We start from the raw sequence: 20,677 nt of genomic DNA on the forward strand, positions 1-20,677 counted from the left end.
TAAGGCTCTTAGGCATTCCTTTGACTTGAAGAACACAAGCAGTCCCATTGACTTCAACTGGGCTACACACATGCATAAGATTAAACAAATTAATAAGTGTTTGCAGGCTCAGGGCCTTACTCTGTAAAAAAGCAGCAACAGCAATATCTCTAACAGTAAATAAATAAACAGACATGAACCATATCTCAGATAACTTTTCCTGTAAGAGTTCTTGCTTCCATTATTTCTTGGGTTTTTCAGTCCTTCTCTTTTGTCTATGTTTCTTGTATCTGTTTAGTTCTCCTCCCATAGTCAAATAGCCCTGTCAGTGCTTAAAACAAACCTGCTGTATTTAAATACGGTTGTGGGTCATGATTGTGCTCTAGCTGTGTAATAGTATGGCTCCTCTTGACTTCTATTAAGCCGTGAAGTATCTGGACTCCTTAATTTGGTTTTTCAATACTTTTTTGTAGCTCAGTTCCCCTATCTATCAAACGGGTATAATATGTTTCCTCCACCCTTTATCTGTTTTGTCTATTTAGATTCAAAATACTTAAGGGCAGAAACGATCTCTTACAGTGTGGTGTGTTTGTATGGCCAATGCACAATGGGGCCCTCATATTTATTGAGACATTTAAGCAACATTGTAATATAAATAATAACTTTTTCTACCCATAGAGGCAATGCAAAACTGGTTTATAATATGCTTGGACCACAGCTCTGTTTAAATTATGGTGGCCGCAATTTTCAAACCTGAGTGCCTAAAATTAGCCATCTAGATCCATATTTAGACACCTATATAAAATTCGCCTGATTTTCATAGGTGCTGCTGAGGACAGAACCTAATGGAAACTGTATGTGCACAGCACCTTTGAAAATCAGGCCCATTTTAATTAGGCACCTAAATATGCATTTCAGAGGCTAAATTTAGGTACTCATGTTTGAAAACTGTGGGTAGGCATATAGGCTCATCCTGTGCACTTTCCCCATGTGCTAGAGCTAAAAGCAAATGGGGAGGTATCAGAACAGAGGTGAGCAAACTATGGCCTGTGGGACCCTCCTGCCTGGCCCCTGAGCTTCTGGCCCAGGAGGCTAGCCCTTGGCCCCTCCTCTGCTGTCTCCCCTCCCTCACAGCCTCAGCTCACTGTGCCACTGGTGCAATGCTTTGGGCATCGGGGCGGCGAGCTCTTGCCAGGCGGTGCACCTGCAGAGCCGCCGCCTGACCCAGTGCTTTGTGCTGCACGGTGGCATGACTGGCTCCTGCTGGGCAGCATGGCTGTCTGACCTGGTGGTCTGGGCAGCGTGGTTGTAGCGCAGCCAGCCACCAGTGCTCTGGGCAGCGCGGTAAGGGGGCAGGAGGGTTTGATAGAGGACGAGGAGTTCGGGGTGGTGGTCAGGGGGTGGGGGTGTTGATAGGGGTGGGGCAATCAGAGGGCAGGGAACGGGGGGCTCAGGGGGCGGTCAAGGGACAGGGAGGGGTGGATGGGGCAGGGGTCCTGGGGGGGCCATCAAGGGACAGAGAACAGGGGGAGGTTTGGATGGGGCAGGAATCCCGGGGGGAGCCATCAGGGGGTGAGAAGCCGGGGGGTCGGATGAGGGTCAGGGGCCAGGCCATACCTGGCTGTTTGTGGAGGCACAATCTCCCCTAACTGTCCCTCCATACAATTTTGGAAACCCAATGTGGCCCTCAGGCCAAAAAGTTTGCCCGCCCCTGTATCAGAAGCATCTGACAAACTATTTGCACTATTCTTTCTAATGCTGGGACAGCTGCTCAGTTCAGGCCCCTTTGTCTATAGCATAACAATCCTGCTTCCCTAACGCCCAGAAAAGGCTAATTGCAGTCCTGTCTTCTCTTCTTCCTTTCCTCTAGGTGAGAGGTGGGCAAACATTTTGGCCCGTGGGCCACATCTGGGAATAGGAATTGTATGGCAAGCCATGAATGCTCACAAAATTGGGAGTGGGGTTCGGGAGCGGTTAGGTCTCTGGTTGGAGGTGGGGCCCATAAATAAGGAGTTCAGGATGTGGGAAGGGACTCTGGGCTAGGGCAAGGGTTGCAGATTCCGGCTGGGGTGTGGGTTCTGGAGGTGGGGTTGGGGATGAGAGGTTTGGGGTGCAGGAGGATGCTTTGGGCTAGGATTGAGGGGTTTGGAGGGCAGGAGGGGGATTAGGGCTGGGGCAGAGGGTTGGGGCATGGGGAGAGGCTCAGGGGTGCAAGCTCCCAGCAGCACTTACCTCAAGCAGCTCCCGGAAGCAGCAGCATGTCCCTTCTCTGGCTCCTACACAGATGTGCAGCCAGGCGGCTCTGCACGTTGTCTTGTCTGCAGGCACCACCCCTGCAGCTCCCATTGGAGCGCTGGAGGAGGCCATTTGAGTGGGGCCATTGGAGAATGTAGGAGTCTGAGCTCGGCCATGCCATGGTTTCCGGGAGCCGCATGGAGCGGCCTCCAACCCTGCACCCCAGCTGGAGAGCCAGAATGGGGCAAGCCCTAGACTCTGCTTCCCAGCGGGAGCTCACAGGCCATCTTAAAATGGCTCACAGGCTGGATTTGGCCCGTGGTCTGTAGTTTGCCCACCCCTGCTCTAGGTAGAGATTTTCCCACCTTTTCTCCCTCAGTCCCAACTTCTGTCTTTGTTCCTCCAGCATTATCCTTCCTTTTTCTCTCTCTCTCCATCTTATGCCCCTAAAACCTTCTGTTTCTTCCCCTTGTCTCCTTCTCCCCAGAGGCATTATCCACCTCTCTCTCCCCCATAGGCGGCATCCTTCCTGCTCCTACTTCAGAAATAGTTCCACTCCTCTCTTGGCTTCATCCCTCCATCTCCCTCCTATCTTTTACTTGGCTGTGCTGTGTGAGCTTAGTCGGGGGCGGAGTCTGGGCTTGCTGGCTGAGATCCTGGCTCAGGCTCATTGCTCTCTCTTGCTGTGCAGCTGGAGGTCACAGTGTACTCCCTGAGCTGTTTGCTTTTCATAAATACCTTTTTGCCTCCTTGCACTGACTCGCCTGAACTACTACCCTGAGGATTTAAGATGTATCCCAGGTAAGATGTGTCCATGGCAGTTGTTTCTCTGTACAAAGGAGTTGCAAGGGGTAGAGGTGGGAGGAGGAAGTTATGTCACCTTTGCAGACAGGTGAAGAGCATTCCGAAGAGGGGCAAGTGAATTATATAAGATGTTGCAATGTGATCGTGCCATATCAAGTTTCCTGCTTCAGTTTCAATGGCAGATTTTGCTTTTCATTGCTTTTGTGGATGGGGCAGAATGACACTGGAGTGTGTGATGATGAGTGTTTCACAAGTCTCCTCCTCCTGTAAATGTAACTCCTTAGTCAGAGATACAGTGTAATTATGTGCATTTCCTATCAAACTAAAGTTTTTACAAAAACTAATAACATTTGCAACCTAGCTAGTGTTGAATCTTTGACAAGGATAGGAGTGGTGAGTGGCCTTTAGTATTTATTTCTGACTTTTGCAGGTTTCCCACATTAGGTTGTTCAAATCTCTATCAGACCTGAAACTTCAGTGCTACTGTGATTGTTGCTCTTTTCTCTAGCTTATCAATCTTGTCCTAATAAAAATGTAAATATATGCATAGTAATTTGCATGTCATTAACTTTAGGAAGAACACTGTCATATTAAAAATCTTTTTTTAAAGAAACTAATTTCCCTGCCTGTCTTACTAAGAGCACCTGAGATACATTAAAGCGAAAATATTTTTAAAAATCTAATTTACTTTCTACACTCTATGCTGTTTACTTTGTGTATTTTTCAGTTTGGACAATGGAAACAGTCAGTTTCAAATGTGTTTATGGTCATTTTTGAATCAATGTCTCTTCCAGGTTCTTATATTTCAGCATAATGCTGTATTGCTTATATTGCAAATACAGCAGAGAACTGGTTTGTTTGTTTTTAAATAAATGGTTTCCATTGGATTTATAAATAGTGCATGAAAACAATACCAGTGGTCTTTGTTTTTACAAATAAACAAAACAAATCTGACCTCTTTCAAATAGGGTATCTGCCAGTCTGATTTTCTTTACTATAACACTTTCAAATGTTGTTTTTAATAGCTATTATTATTTACTTAGTAGTAGTATATGTATTTCATACAAAGAGCTATATTAAAAGAACATTAAGGTTGCAAAATCAAACCCTCAAAAATCAGGAAATGTCAGAGTTAATATTGCCTGTGTAACCGTTAATTCATCTCCTTTGTGCATACAGATTATTGCCTGAGCTTGCAAGACCTTATGTTCAACTTGATGGTATTTCAACATCTTGATGTAATGAGATAACTTTTGAATGCCAGATTTGATCAATTCCAAAATTTCAGGTTAAGTATTGGTCATCAGTGGGCATAGCCCTATTGATTTTTGCAAAAATTGGAAGGGAGAAGTAGGGGGCACTTGGAGCCTCTGGCAGCTGGTTAGCAGCAGAGTTGGAACCCAAGGCGTTTGGAGCCACAGCACAGAACTTTATTACTTGAGCTCAAAGAGTAACTGTCGCAGAAGTAAGCTGTTATACTCGATATGGACCAGCCATGGGATGGGGATGTGACTCATACTTTGCTAGTGGGTTACACCAGGGTTCTTTTTCTTTCTGAGGCCCCATCACCATGTTATAAAAACTCCATGGCCCAGCTGTGGCAAAACAATTGTTTTTCTGAATATAAAAGCCAGGACCAGCGTTAGGGGAGAGCAAGCAGGACAATTGCCTGGGGTCCTATACCACAGGGGGCACCATGAAGCTAAGTTGCTCAGACTTTGGTTTCAGCCCTAGGTAGTGGGACTTAATGCCCCAGGCTGCAGTCCCATTTGGCAGCACTTTGGCTTTCTGCCCTGGGCCCTAGTGAGTCTAATGCTGGCCATGCTTGGTGGACCCCCTGAAACCTGCTCGCGGCTCCCCTGGGGGCCCCAGGCCCCTGGTTGAGAACCACTGGGTTACACAATTATTTGCCAGATGGCAAAGAAATATTAGGAATCAAGAATCTTGAGTTCTAGTCGTAGCCCTGGAGGGGAGTGTGATCTGTTGATTAGCGGCAACATATCTAAGTACCTATGTTTGGCCTACCCATTCTAAACAGTAGCATCACTACTGGAGGAGATGTCAATCATATGTAACCCTTCTGCCCATCTGAGTTGGCAGCAACAAGGGCCGGGTTCAGTATCTAGGGGTTCCGTTTCAATAATGCAATGCAAAACCGGCTTGAGTTCCCACCCAGTGACCTGGGACAATTACATACCACCTCCCGAGCGCCTCTAAGAGGCAATACTTACCCTCTTGCAAGCATGGAGTCTGAGTGTAGCAAAATTCTTTTAATAAAGGAGGGAAACAATGCGGCATTATGTTGGGGAAACACCACAACCAGGATTCAAAACACAGACCATGACCAAAAGACCCATCCCCAAGTAAATTTGGCAGGATCCTTTCCCCTCAGGGTCTTAAGTCCAGCAACCCCAAAATCACCCGTAAGTTCAACAACCCAGAAGTCTCTGTCCCTGGTCAGTGCAGCCTCAGAGTTCAAAAGTTTATCTGCAGAGTTTTACTCCCCCCACAGCCTGGGTGGAAATGGTGGGGGGGAAAGAAAGGGACACAGGATGTTAAGGGTGTTGTATAGTCTGAGGCCCACTGCCTCGCCTCTCCGTGGAGTTGTGCTGCAGCCTTCACTATGAGCCACTCTACTCCACCAGCCCTCCTGTGAGCAATCCCAGCCGTCCCATGAACTGCTCTGCTCTGCCCCACTTTCACTCCACTCGCAGTCCTGTGGGTCACTCCAACCATCCCACAAACTGCTTCTCTTTGCCAGCCGCTTAGCAATATATCTTCAGGCTCCTCTGCTACTTAACACAGCACTCAGTGATCTCAGCTCTTAGTAATTTCAGCTTTTTAGTGATTTCAGCTCATAGTAGGGAAGCCCAAGTGCTGGTGCACCATTGGCCCAAAGTGAATTCAGCACAGCAGTCTATAACTAGACTCTTAATGAAATCAAAATTAGCTCTGCTATCCAACAGTAGAGAGAAGAGAAGGTACAATTGGTATTTTAGGCCCTCTAAAGGGGGCCCATACTATCAGGTATAAATCTCTGTCCCCAGCCTCTCTCAATTCACTGGGTTTTGGAACCCATGTCCCTTGTCTAACGAGTGCTACTTAGTTGATGGTGAGTCCCTCTGCCATGAAACAGTTCCACTGGCCTTGATTCACATAATCAGGGTAACAACACTTTATTCTTCCTGCCCCAATAACAGAGAAACTTGGGGATCCTACAGTTCATGCTAGGTGGGGTGGGTGTGCCTATGCAAACAAGACCAGCCCCTGAAGTTCTTTTCCACAACTCACCACAATTCACCACCAGATGTCAGGGTAGAGCTCCTTGGGACTCTGCTTACATATATTAGAGACCTGGGGCTACATTCTAGCCCTTGCTGTTTACCAGAATCACATATAATTACATCAAGGCACAAATAGGATTATGGCTCCATTATACTAGATTGTGTACATATCAAGTTAATGGGTCTCTGTGCAGTCTCAGGGATCTACCTATGCAGAATCAATTATAGGATTAGGGACATGAAGTAGAAGGACTGAAGTACTCACAGTCTTTGAAAACAAGATGTGAATAGTACTGTAAATAAAAAAAAATCTTATGCATCGTTGAGCTTGGAGCACTAGTGATTAATAATTAGTGCTGTGTGTTTCTGAGTAGCAATGAAAATGTCATTTCTTAGGTAGACATTTGATATAGTAGATTTTAAATATATCTTCCTTGGGGGGAGGAAGGGAGGATAAAAGAACTGTTTTAATATGAATATGAAGTCAATTCAAACACAGAGATAAAACACTAGTGATCTTATGGGTCAGATTTAAGATCAAAGTTAAGTTTGAAATGCCATTTGAACTTTTGCTGCTATGCAGCATTTGGAGTGTGTGTTGTTTCCCCATTATTTGAATAGCTTTGTAGGGTCTAGGCTGAACAAGTTTAGAACAAAGTCTCAGCATTGGCTGTAAATTTCCTAGGGTTTGTTTGCTTATGTTAATCACGGCGATAATGGTGGCTGATTAGTTTGGTGTGTGCATATGCGTGTTTTAAGGTAACAAGAAAAATCATTATGATGTCATTTAAAAAATAATACCTATTTGCCCAATAGAATGCAGAAATAGATTTTTAACCATGGAAGACATAGTCACTCTAACAGAACCTTTAAGAAGCCTCTTGATGCAAGACTATGACAGTATTATTATAATATGAATATATTGATATTGATGTGTAACTATTTAAAAAATTAAAGATATTTGTACATTTTTTACCTTTTCAATTTTAAAAGTACCAAAAGGGCTACACAGGTTGACATTAAAATCTAACTGAATAAAAGGTGGCCATATAGTGGTATCTGAGATATGGCAAGTGTATTCCATTCTGAGTGTCACATCCAAATTATGAATGAATAGTCTGTAACATTTCATTTAAAAATAAAAGCTTTTTAAAATTAATGTGCCAAAAATATCCAACACTTGTTACCTTCTATTTTTCTACATTAAATAAAAAGTGTTGCTGTTGAAAGAAGTGCAGAGAGCCCATATGTTAATGGTCACACTTCAGCATTTGCTCAGCTCCTGTGCAGAGAGGCTTTCACAGAGTATGGAGATGTGCATTATGCTTAGCAGTGTGAGCACACCTCTGTGCCTATAATGAGATGTGCATGGTCAAGCATGAAGATGTGTATAGGGCATAAATGCAGTCCAGTATGTACAAATGATATATGTAGCTACTGTGTGTAGGGTTTTCAGTTACTTCAAGTACACAAGCAAGCCTCAGAACTGCATGAGGTAGAGACTAAGATCAGGGCCAGTTATCCACTGTCTTATGTTGTATATTGGGCACAGTGTTACACCTGCACACCAGGCTAAAGTACCTGTTTCCCCTCAGCTTTTTTTTTCACCTTAGTGGATTCTGAATAAAAATGCATTGTTGTTCTCTCACAGCCTTCCTTTTCACACCTGCATGATCAAATGCATGTGTATTTAAAAACTTAAGGCAACAGTGACCTGTTATTTGTTAGACCAGCATATACAATTTGATATACAAGATTATGGGTTGTAAAGTACTTATAGAAGCTATATAACACACCTTGCTGGATAGAGAAATAAGTATAATCACTTTATTTTGTCTAATTTTCTTTGGACATCAATAAGTCTATGAACATAGTTCAGGACTTTTACATAACTCATATTCTATGTAATCCATCTACCTATAACACTTATAATATCATTTAGGCACTTGCCATGTTAGGATCTAACACATCCATCCTGTGAAGGTCTAAGATTCTTGACTTGCTAGTATTCAGATTATTGACAAAATGGACTGATGGTTTCCTTGGACCCACAACAGGTATAGTGCCAGAGGCACTTGGACACACAATAATATTCAGAACTTATCTCAGAATGACTGTCATATCAATGTGATTTCTAATACTTAAGCACAAAAATTGAAATCTAAAAATGTGGAACTGATTTTTTTAAGTTGCTACTTGATCCACATGTTAAATGACTGTATTTAGTCACTTCAGATACTTTTACATCAGTGGTCAACATTTTGGGCTAAGAGTGTGTACTCTTTTGATTAGTCCTTGCGTGCATAAGTTTCATGGCTTAGGTAGTACTTCCCACAATTTCAGATTTGAAATGGAAATACTGGAAGACTCTTTTTGTATACCAGCATGGCAAGGCATTGCAACAATATATTTTTGGGAATAAAGTCCTTCTGATTACACACAAGGGATATTTACTCTAACTGGTTTAATTTTGAAAGAGAACCCACGGAAACACTGTAGTTAAATGGTGATTTTTTTTTTAATGTTCAATACTTAGGCCATATCAAACTATTTAAAAAAAAATGAAAACGATTAAAAATAACACAGAGAGCTGGACAGACCAGAGTACAATGGAGAATAAACTTCATTGTCATTATCCTAATTATAAAAAGAACCCCTATTCATGATGCTTCTGACGAAGTTGGTATTCACCCACGAAAGCTTATGCTCCAATACATCTGTTAGTCTATAAGGTGCCACAGGACTCTTTGTTGCTTTTTACTATTTATCTATGTTATACAGTAAACTAAATCTTTATTGAATGTTCAGAGAATGAAAAAAAATTATAATTTCAAATAAAATAACAAAAATAGACTTAAGCAATGACACTTCCATTGGGACACTATTCCATGTAATTAATAGAACTCGCTCTTAAGCATATGTCCTTAAATTAATTTCATCCTTATTATAATTTTATTTATTAAGGGCTGGCAATAAATATTGTGTCTCCCTCCTTTTGTTTTCACCTTTCTGATACTGGGATGCAAATCTTCAGCTTGAGCTCAATGGAGCTGTGAAAATGTACACAATCTGAAATTAGGGTTGAAATGAAATTTACTTGGCAATTATTGTCAAATTCATTCTTTGTGTGATATTAGCCAACCTATTTAATTAAAGGGACTGCTAAATGATATTTTACCTTTACAACCCCTCTGCAATTCTAGGGTTGACAGAGGCTAGTTTGGACCTGTCATAACATTTTTTCCCAGATTTGGACCTTAGTGTCCAAAATATGGGTGTTAGCATGAAAACCTCCAAGCTTAGTTACCAGCTTGGACCTGGTAAAGCTGCCACCAGCCAGGGATTTATACAGTGCCTAGCTCACTGTGGTCTCCCCAAAACCTTCCCTGGGGGACCCCTAGATTCAGATGCCTTGAGTCCTACAGCAAAGGGAAATAACCCCCTTCCCTTGTTTCCTGGTTACTTCCTCCCAGGCTCCCCTCCCTGGATGACCCTAGGAGATTCCCTGCTTCCAGTCCTGGAAACACAAATACCGAGAGAGCTAATCTCTCTTCCCCCTTACCCAGAGGGTATGCAAAGTCAGGCTTAGTAAATCTAACATAAAGAGATTTTCTCCCTGACTTCTTCCTCCCACCAATTCCCTGGTGAGCTGCAGACTCAATTCCCTGGAGTCCCCACTTTAAAGAAAAATTCCAACAGGTCTTAAAAAGAAAGCTTTATAAAAAGAAAGAAAAATACATTAAAAATAGTCTCTGTATAAGGTGAAAATATACAGGGTTAATTGCTTAAGAAAAAAAAAGTGAATAAACAGCCTTATCCAAAAAGAATACAATTCAAAACACTCCAGCAACTACACACATGTAAATACAAAAGAAAACAATATAAACCTATTGTCTTACTATCTTTGTACTTACAACTTGGAAACAGAAGATTAGAAAGGCAGGAGGTAGAAAAATCACTCTCAGAGCCGAGAGGGCACAGACACAAGACAAAGAACAAAGAACTCACACCCAAACTTCCCTCCACCCAGATTTGAAAAAGTCTTGTTTCCTGATTGGTCCTCTGGTCAGGTGTTTGGGTCCCTGTGTTAACCCTTTACAGGTAAAAGAACATTAACCCTTAGCTCTCTGTTTATGACAGGACTCTGTACTAAGATAGAGTAGCCAGAAAGGCTGATTTTACACTTAATTGTCTCCTTGTGTGTCCGGTACTTCCAGTCCTTCATGATATGCTCATGATCAGGCAGAAGGCGACATCTTTCAGAACACAAAATTCTATTCAATGAGGAAAAGGAACGCTCAACTGTAGCTGCTGTAACCACAAGAGATGCATTCCTACTTCTTTCATCCCAGGAAACAAAGTACAAAGATTTGGTCGAACCACTAGTGATGATAAAGAGGTTGAAGTTAAATTTTCATTCATTCATTATATGCTATTCCACTCTGTGTTCAAAATTCTCTATTCTGTCCTGATCACATAGCAGCCCTGTTGCTAGTAGTGCCTCATTCCACTCAACTATATGTGTTTTATAAGACAGGCATCTGTAATACCTATGTGGAGGTTGAGTAGAATCCAGAAAACGCTATTGTAGATTTGTAAGAATCAAGTCTGGGTACTTTTTCATCTGGCTTAACAAACACTTCTCGTCCTCTTAACTTAAGGAGTCAATATAAGTACCTTCATTAGTCAACTTCTGGACTGAAGTCTTTGCTTCTTCCAGTACATTTTCAAGGGATATCTCTGATAGATCCAAGGATAGCTTCTATTGCTGGACAAAGATCTACTACTGTTGGAGCAAATGCCTGGATGACATTGTTTAATGACCCAAGTGGTTTCAACAGTAGACTTACAAGAGAGAGAATGGCGATAGTCTTCTCTGAACTTAGCAACAAAAGTAATCCACCAGCCTCACTACTTAGATCTGTCCTATCTTGGTGGATATTTTCCAAAGCCAGTAATAAAAGCTGCAGAAATTTTAAGACAACCACCAAGAATCGCTCATGAGAAAGCCAGCAGGTTCTCCCAGGTTGGACTAATTTCAACTTCAGTCCCAGTGTATCTCCTGTTTGTTTCCAAGACATTCAGTCCTTTTGGACTCTTGCTGAAAAAGAGTATAAAAAGCCATTAAATGTATGGCTTTTTAATGTCTATTGAAGATTCTGCAGCTTGTACTAGCGCTGGCTGGAGTAGATGGCCTCTGTAGTGTGTATAGGAGAGATTAGGGTTACGCTTTTCTCTAGCAAAGCTTGTACCTCACTAGGTCTTCCAGAGAAATTTGTAGCTCCATCAAATGCACAAGCAGCCATCTGTTTGGGGTTCAATTTACAAGCATTTAACTCTTCTTACATGTCACAGATGCAGCTGATGTATCTTCTATAACCTGTTCATCTAGAATGCATCTACTGGCCTACCACGGACATCATGATAACATACACAATGATGTAATACTTGATGTCTATTTGCACTGGTGCATTCATCAACCATGTATGCACATATTTTGAATATGATAAGAGAGTTCTTCACTTTTTCAGCTGCTGAGTCTTTCACTGTTGCACTGCATGCTTCTGGAGAGTCAGCTGAGTGTTTTCAGAAAGATAGAGAGTACTTGCCAGTCTTGTTCAAAACCAGTGTCCAACTTCAGGATTAATAAGCGACAATGCACTTAACACTGAACTTCAGTTTGCAGTGTGTGGTATCTCTTACTTTCTATTTAAGCATAATGCAACAGCCATGATGGTTCATATAAATTGAGTTGTGTCTCCAGCATTCTTAACAGACTCATTAAGTTCTTCTAAAATTGGCTTTGACAGTGACTGGCTTATAAGGCTTTCTGCATGTTGATGCAATCCAGATGCATGGTGTTTTGCAGCCTTTTCATTTAGGTTGTCACTATTGGCTTAGCTGATCAGTCTGACAAACCAAGCTGCTCCACTTTTGCTATATAAATCCATGATATGCCCACAGCTTGAACACTGCATCCTATTCTGGTCACCCCATCTCAAAAAAGATATATTGGAACTGGAAAAGGTTCAGAGAAAGGCAACAAAAATGATTAGGGGTACGGAACAGATTCCATATGAGGAGAAATTAAAAAGACGGGGACTTTTCAGCTTTGAAAAGAGACGACTAAGAAGGGATATGATAGAGGCTTATAAAATCTTGACTGGTGTGGAGAAAATGAATAAGGAAGTGTTATTTACCCCTTCACTTAACACAAGAACCAGGGGTCACCCAATGAAATTAATAGGCAGCAAGTTTAAAACAAACAAAAGGAAGTATTTCTTCACACAATGCAGTCACCCATGGAACTTTTTGCCAGGGATGTTATGAAAGCCAAAATTATAACAGTGTTAAAAAAAGAACTAGATACGTTCCTAGAGGTTAAGTCCATCAATGGCTATTAGCCAGAATGGGCAGGGATTCAACCCCATGTGTTGAGTGTCCCTAGCCTCTGTTCACCAGAAGCTGAGAGTGGATGACAGGGGATGCATCACTCGATGATTCCCTGTTCTGTTCATTACGTCTGAAGCACCTGGAATAGTCACTGTCGGAAGACAGGATACTGGGATAGATGGACCATTGGTCTGACTCAATTTGCCATTCTTACATAAAAAATAATTATACTAATCAAAAAGTTTAGTACATAAATCCCCAAGATAATGACTTCTTGAGATAGCGACTGTGTGAGATAATGACCTTGGCAAATAATGCATTTTAAAAATCTTGACCTACTAGCAAATGTATATTTATATAGTTTCCCACAAATCTACCATTCTGGAGTGAAGTCACTCAAACATAGTCCAGTGCTCTGGCTGCTGTTGTTTGTTGTGCCATCATTCACTCTATTGCTCTGCCCCAATAGCCCTGCACTGTCACATTCTGCTGCCACCTGCCCCTGCGACCTCTGCGAGTCGGTCTCTCGAGGTTCCACCCAGCTCTCAGTGATTTCAACTCTCTGTGGGGGAACATCGCCACTAGTGCAGGCTAGGCTGTCTCTTCCACAGAAATGCTGTGCTGCAGCAGGTCTAAGCACTTAGATCTGATTATCACTGATTTCAGCTCTAGCAGTCACTTAACAAACCAAAAGACTCTGTGGAGCCTAATCAGCTCTCTCTCTAAACAGGAGAGGGGGACAGGTCAAATAGTGCCTGTGACTCTTAGGCAGAGCCCACACCACCAAGCAAAACATCTGTGCTCCACCCTCTCTCTCTTCACTAGGATGTGGCATCCAAATCTCCTGCTTAGGGAGTGCAGTTTAGTTGAGGGTGACCAGTGCTTAATTTGTAATGAAAGAGGCGTTGGGGCTCAAGCAAGTTTGTTACTTTCATAACTGATGTGGTAAGCCTAGAGGTCCCAGGGCTATGAACTGCCAAGCCTAGAGGGGGGCGGGGTTCAGCCCTGGCAAGCCCTAGCACAAATTAAGCACTGAGGGAGACCCCCTCATTCAGTCAGGCTAAGTACCGTTCTGCTGTCCTTTACTCATACAATAAGGAAAACAACATTTCATAACCCCCACATTTAATACTTCAATGATTTGTAAGCCAAAACCAGCAAAAATTGGTCATTTGGGCAGCACAGCTCTGTCTGCTGGACACCTAGGCAGAGTAAGCGTGTTCATGTAAATACAGTCTGGTCCTGGAGCCTTTCTCCCCCTCCCCTGGCTCATCGGTAGCTGTCAGGGGAGAGCTCATTCAGACCTTGCTTACAAATCATAATTTTAAATTATAAGGTAGGCCACGGCTGGCTCCAGGGTTTTTGCCGCCTCAAGCGGCGGGGGGAAAAAAAAAGCCGTGATCGGTGCCTGATCCACCGTGCCCCTTTCTTCTTCAGTGGCAATTTGGTGGCAGGTCCTTCTCTCCGAGAGGGACCGAGGGACCCATTGCCGAATTGCTGCCAAAGAGCCCAACGTGCCGCCCCTTCCCCTTGGCCGCCCCAAGCACCTGCTTGCTGAGCTGGTGCCTGGAGCCGGCCCTGAGGTAGGCCAACATTGCCAAAACGAATGTGCCGACATTGTCATAAATAACAGCTGTATGAGGAAGCTAGTCTTTGTTCATACTTTTCAAACCCATTATGCTTTCTCAGGTACAAGTATTTTCTCTTTGTGTATGCTTTTAAAGTGTGTATTAATGTTTGAATTTCAATTCAGATTTCCAACCAACAACTAAATTGGCAACACTGCATGAAACTGGGGGGGAGGGGCGCGGGACTGGGGAAATCCAGGGATTTCCCTAACCCCCCCTGACCCTTTATGCTAGTGATAGCTCCCTTGTGCAGGGGGAATTCTCTGCTAGCCACTTCTGTCCAGTTAATTTCCAGCATGAAGTTGATGTGTCAGACTGAAGAATTTGACCCAATGAATTTAACTTAGTGTGTATAAATATCTGTAACCTATACCGTCATGTGTAGACTTCTGATAATAAATAACTGTCTCTGTGGTTTGTGACTAGTCATATATGTATAGTAAACACATAATACACAAACCATAATATCCTGCTAAAACATCTGCAAGGTTTTGTTACAACAAGAGCATGGTTGTAGTGCAGAGAAAATTTAACAGATTATTAGTCATTCCGTCAGTATGCTTAACAAGGTGGGGTACTTCTGAACATGCAACAATACTAGCATTCCTGTAGTAGCCTGAATAATTTCTGCCTTCTCCAGTACCTATCAGAAACACCAAGATTGACAGGTATATTGTGAAATGTAGTTTAATGTTAACCTGCAAAACATAGGCAAAGGTTCTCACTCCACTACCATTAACAACATACCTATATAGTGTAGTTGTCTGTATATTGTTATCTTGTTGATGGCTTGTTTTGTTACTGAGAATATCCAACTCTTTGCACAATAGGATTATTGATGATAATTCTAAATTTTACCCAGATGGTATTGAATGAAAAACATCTAGATAGCAGACAATGTTCTGGCTATTTGTATCCTGCATGAATTCTGCAAAAACTGGGAATGTGTTTCTAGGTCTTTAAGGAAGATATATAAATATTTTTGTTGATCATTATTATATAAGCTCTTAGGAGGTGTGGCTAATGGTCATAATTAATATTTTAATTTTATCTTTTGATATTTTATATAGCAACTGTTACTAAGAAGCTCTACATCCTAAGATACTTCCAAGGATTCAGAATTGTGACAGTGTCCTATAGCAGCACATTAATACTGGTTATGGAACATCAAAGGATGTTAATACAGATATTTTAATTCAGCTCAACAGTTCTGCATCTCTCACTATATACAGTTACTCTGTTTAGATTCATTTTTCTTTTTGTTGTTTGATGGATTGACTTTGATTCTTGAATGAATGCTTTAGTGGGAAGCTATTAGAACAGGAGAAGTTCTAATCTTTATTATGGAACAACAATAATTATAATTGAAGCTGGTTTCCTATTATCCAGACTTTCTCATGAAAAAGAATCCAATCTCCTGAAATTTTGCTTGTCATATGTCATCACAGGGTAGAATTCTGTGAAGTCTAGGGGGAAAAAATCAAGTGATTTAGTTGGATATTGGTCCTGATTTAGTTGGGAATTGGTCCTGCTTTGAGCAGGGGGGTTGGATTAGATGACCTCCTGAGGTCCCTTCCAACTCTGATATTCTATGATTCTAAGTGGACATTTATAGTTTAATGCCAGAAGATCTGGCTGAGGCCTGTGAAAGTGTGGGATCATTGTCCCGGATGGGTTGTAGATCCCTGCTATGTACATCGGCCAAACTGGACAGTCGCTACGGAAAAGAATAAACGGACACAAATCAGATATTAGGAATGGCAATATACAAAAACCTGTAGGAGAACTCTTCAACCTCCCTGGCCACACTATAGCAGACCTTAAGGTGGCCATCCTGCAGCAAAAAAACTTCAGGACCAGACTTCAAAGAGAAACTGCTGAGCTTCAGTTCATCTGCAAATTTGACACCATCAGCTCAGGATTAAACAAAGACTGTGAATGGCTTGCCAGTTACAAAACCAGTTTCTCCTCCCTTGGTTTTCACACCTCAGCTGCTAGAACAGGGCCTCATCCTCCCTGATTGAACTACCTCATTATCTCTAGCTTGCCTGCATATATATATACCTGCCCCTGGAAATTTCCACTACATGCATCTGACGAAGTGGGTATTCACCCACGAAAGCTCATGCTCCAAAACGTCTGTTAGTCTATAAGGTGCCACAGGATTCTTTGCTGCTTTTACAGATCCAAACTAACACGGCTACCCCTCTGATACTTGATGATCTTCCTACAGTGTTTAAAAATTACCATTATTGATTTTTTGAAGCATTTACTCACATTCTTTGATCCACTGTATCTCCAAAATGGCTTGATCAAGAATTTCCACTTTTTTTGCAGTTTGGCCTTGCTGAGGAGAGGCTAATTTTCAGTGTGGTAGTTTTTGTTTTATTTGCTTTTTAGTTTTGGTGGGGAGGTGCTTAGAGAGGAATTACAAGGACTATATATAATATAAGGAGCTTATACCTATTTGTATATACTTCACCCCAAGATATGCAAGGAAGTGATTAACTAGGGGCTAATTAGAACAGGGTTATAAAGAGAAGGAAGTGGAAGGCTAGAAATGACCCTTGATAGGAATAGGCTGCTCTCTGTGTTCCTATTCTGCCCAGTCCAGCAAAGAGGCAAGGCGGAGAGTAAGAAGGAGCTGCAGATCTGGCTACCTGCTTTATACAAATCAGGTACATACTACTTTAAGGAGACTTTAAATTAAAGACTGTTTTTGGTTTTTTTTCCACCCAGCTGAAGTAAACTATTTATGGTTTGAAATTTTGCTCGTTTTCCTTCAAGCTTAACTCCTCTCCACAACTCCTCCCAGACACTTCTGACTTCCCACACACTTGCTCAGAGAATCAACTCTGCAGAAATACCTTTAAAATGATAAGATGCATATTCTGTCCCTTTGCTGCTGTTTCTCAACCCCACCCTTGTTTTCCCCCATTTCCTGTTACCTGTAGTTGTGCTATACCAGAGTGGCTTTTACATGTATGCAGAACAAGACTTAAAATTATTAAACCTTTATAAAATGTTCCATTACTGACTCTCAGCTATACTGCTTCAGTCTCTGACTTGGGCATGGATGGGGTTGGGGAGAAGAGACTGGGGGAAATATGGGATTGGGAGTTTAGGCGGGTTGTATGGGGTCTGTGGATGGGGTCAGGAGGAGCATGAGGGAAATGAACTGAAGAGCTCAAGGAGGAATGGCAGCTCTCTTATCTTGGATTTGGTCTCTGTGTGTGTGTGGCGGGGGCGGCAGTGTTTGAGGGAGTGGGACTTGCACATGTGGGAATATGGAAGGAGAATTTTATTCACATTGGAAATTATGAGGACACCTCAGATTACAGCCACTTCGGCTGTATATTTTAAAGAATTAAGTTTACCTGGGGAAAATTACTCGAGGACCTGAAGTGGATCAGTGTTCTGGCACTCTTAGGATACTACACAACAATCCTGCTTTCTAGTTCTCAAAAGTTACATGACACATTTGCAGCCAATTAAAGTAAGAATATTTATGCTCTTGGCTTTTTGATGAGTGCTTTAAAACTGCATTCATTTAATGAAAAAATTGGTTAATGCTCTAACTATAACTATAGGTTATGTATATACTTTGTTACGTTAACACACTTTAATGAAGTGTGAATCAGTTTCCTGAAGGTATTCAGTATTCTGAGCTGGATAGCTCATGTTTTAAATCTTAACAGAGGAAGTTATATATACATTATACTCTGGGCAGGAAAACATTATTATTTGTGTAAGATGTTGATTAGAAGAAATAGAGCAAGGTTTTAAATTTGATTGTTTTTATGTCACAATTTCCCAAAACTGTCTCTGGGGAAATCTAATGTGGAATGCTAGAATTAATTCATCTGAAAACAACTTGGGCACCCATTACAGCTCACAGTACAATATGTTCTTTTAATTTTTAAAAGCGATGAGTTGTTGCATGTAGGGTATTGGCCTTAATTACTTTTCAAGATGAATTATGATTTAATAAAAATCCATAAATATTGACCTACATGTTGGTTTCAGTTTACTCGAGGTTATCAGGTCTTCCGAGAGGAGCCCATATTGTGTATTTTAAAGGTTTAATTAGTATTCTATTATGATGAGTCAGCTAAAATATTTAACAGTATATGATCAATATAACAGAACATGTTCATCTTTAACCACCAAGTAGAAATTTACATGTCTCTTTCACTGAGGTGAATGTGGCTAAAACTAAACTATTTGACATGGTATCAGCTATTATTTACAAATGCACTAGCTTAGTTGTCATTTAAATTTAATAATGGTTTACCATGATTTGTTTTTTGACAAATCCATGTTGACTGTTGTTTATCATCTTCTAGGTGTTTGCAAATGGATTGCTTGATTATTTGCTCTGTTATTTTTCTGGATACTCAAGTTAAGCTGACTGGTCTGTGTTGTCCTTATTCCCCTTTTTATAGCTTGGCACTGTATTTGCCCTCTTCCAGACCACAGGAATCTCTCCCATCTTCCATGACCACTGAATTTAAAAAAAATTGCCAGATTGCATTGCATTACAGTGTAACACTTTGAATTGTAAGCTGTATATTGTAACATTATTTTCTATCTTATTCTTTATATATACTAACATTTTGTTCACTGTTTTGACCACTGTTGAGCATTGAGCTGAGGTTTTGATTGAGGTGTCCACAGTGATGCCCAGATTTTTTCACCTCTTGAGTAATTACCTAATTTAGAATTTGGGAATATGTTCAAATTATTCCTTCCAAGGTGCATTACCTTGCAATTGGAAGGTGCATTACCTTGCAACTCTGAATTTCATGTACCACTATGCTGCCCATTTACCTACAATGGTTCTAATACATGGTCAGCAGCCTGTGGGCTGCACACAGTCCATCAGAGTTATCCGCTGGCGGGCCACCAGACAGTTTGTTTACATTTGCACGGCCATTCACAGTTCCCAGTGGCCGTGGTTCGCTGTTCCTGGCCAATGGGAGCTGCAGGAAGCAGCATGGGTCTTTCTGAAGTCCCTCAGTCTTTTCTAGTCTTGAATAACTTAAATAATTTTGTGTCACCAGCAGATTCTGCTACATCTTTTTTCTTTCCCTATTTCAGATCACCAGTAAATCTGTTAAGCAACATTGGTCCTAGTACAGAACCATGGGTGGAGGCCACTGCCAACCTTTTGCCATGTTAAAAATTAAACATTTATTATTGTTTTCAATCTCAGCCAATTTCTGATCCATGGCAGTACTTTGCCTCTCACCCTATGACTATTTCCTTAATAACTTTTTTGAATAAGGCTTACTGATCTGTACTTTCTAGACAACTTCTAATGCCTTTTTAAAATATATGATACAAAAATGGTCGCTGTTCAGTATTCTGATTAGCTGATTTTAGTGAGAGACTGCATATATTCGTTAACTCAGCCACTGCATTCTAAAATTGTTTCAGAATCCTTGGTTTATATGACATCCTGTCCTGGTGACTATTTGCTGACTAACTTATTGGTTGGTTTCAGCACCAAGTGTTTTGATACCTATCTCTGACACAACTTATCTGTATTACCTGAAAAGAGTAACAGCTCTTGTTGGGTCTCCCCTAGCTGCTATTTTAAATAATCCTGCCATATGTTGTTAATTTCTGATGCCAGCATTTTCATTTTGGGTGAGGTTGAGCCTATCCCTTCTGCATAAACTATTCCTTCCTCCCAAAATTCCCTAACACTAAATGAACTTAAGCCCCTTATTTTTACACCATTTTCTTTTCCATGCGTTGTAACTGAAATTTCTCTCTCCCACTGCTTTCATCCATATAGCTGGACCTATTTATGGAACCAGAAACTTTTCAGAGGAAGTTGCTACAGAGGTGCTAGAGATGACCCTTTCCCCATATAATCTAAATTTAATTTCCAGAACTACTTCTAATCCTTCCCATTTTATTGGCAACCAGCATGTACCATGGTCACAGGCTTTTTTCCAATGCCCATTAGAATCTTATCTGGATATCTTGTGGTATCTGCCAACTTCCCAACCAGTGGGGAAGTTGTTATCCAGTCCACATCTCTAAAAGTGCTGGGAATACCATCTGCAAAACAAGTCTGAATGAAACATTTCTCCTTCCAGTGGAAAAACATTTCAGTAGAAAAATATGCTTAGTGAGTGAATCAGCAAGCATGTTGCCATCACTAAATGTTTATGCTGATAGTAAAGATTGTCACCAAACAAATATTTAAAAATGTTATCACAGAAGGATTTAGCTTTTGATAAATTCTGCTGTCTATTCTGGCCTTTGCTCTTTTACAATCATGTTTTCAGGTTTTGAAAATGGCATAATTCTTGGTATCAGCATGAATGCCATTCAACTTGT

At 41.3% G+C, this 20,677-nt stretch overlaps 1 protein-coding gene across 4 annotated transcripts in view; it reads left to right on the forward strand.

Moving 5' to 3' along the window:
- Window positions 1-2,911: 2,911 nt before the first annotated feature.
- SHANK2 (SH3 and multiple ankyrin repeat domains 2) overlaps window positions 2,912-20,677 on the forward strand; it is a 699,708-nt gene continuing 681,942 nt past the window's right edge. For all 4 annotated transcript variants that reach the window (XM_030560099.1, XM_030560100.1, XM_030560101.1 and 1 more), the window contains exon 1: window positions 2,912-3,015. The gene's annotated coding sequence lies outside the window, so the exon portion shown is untranslated. The remainder of the gene's footprint in view (window positions 3,016-20,677) is intronic.

The sequence above is a fragment of the Gopherus evgoodei genome, chromosome 4, assembly GCF_007399415.2.
Source record: "Gopherus evgoodei ecotype Sinaloan lineage chromosome 4, rGopEvg1_v1.p, whole genome shotgun sequence".
In the NCBI taxonomy this organism is placed as follows: Eukaryota; Metazoa; Chordata; order Testudines; family Testudinidae; genus Gopherus; species Gopherus evgoodei.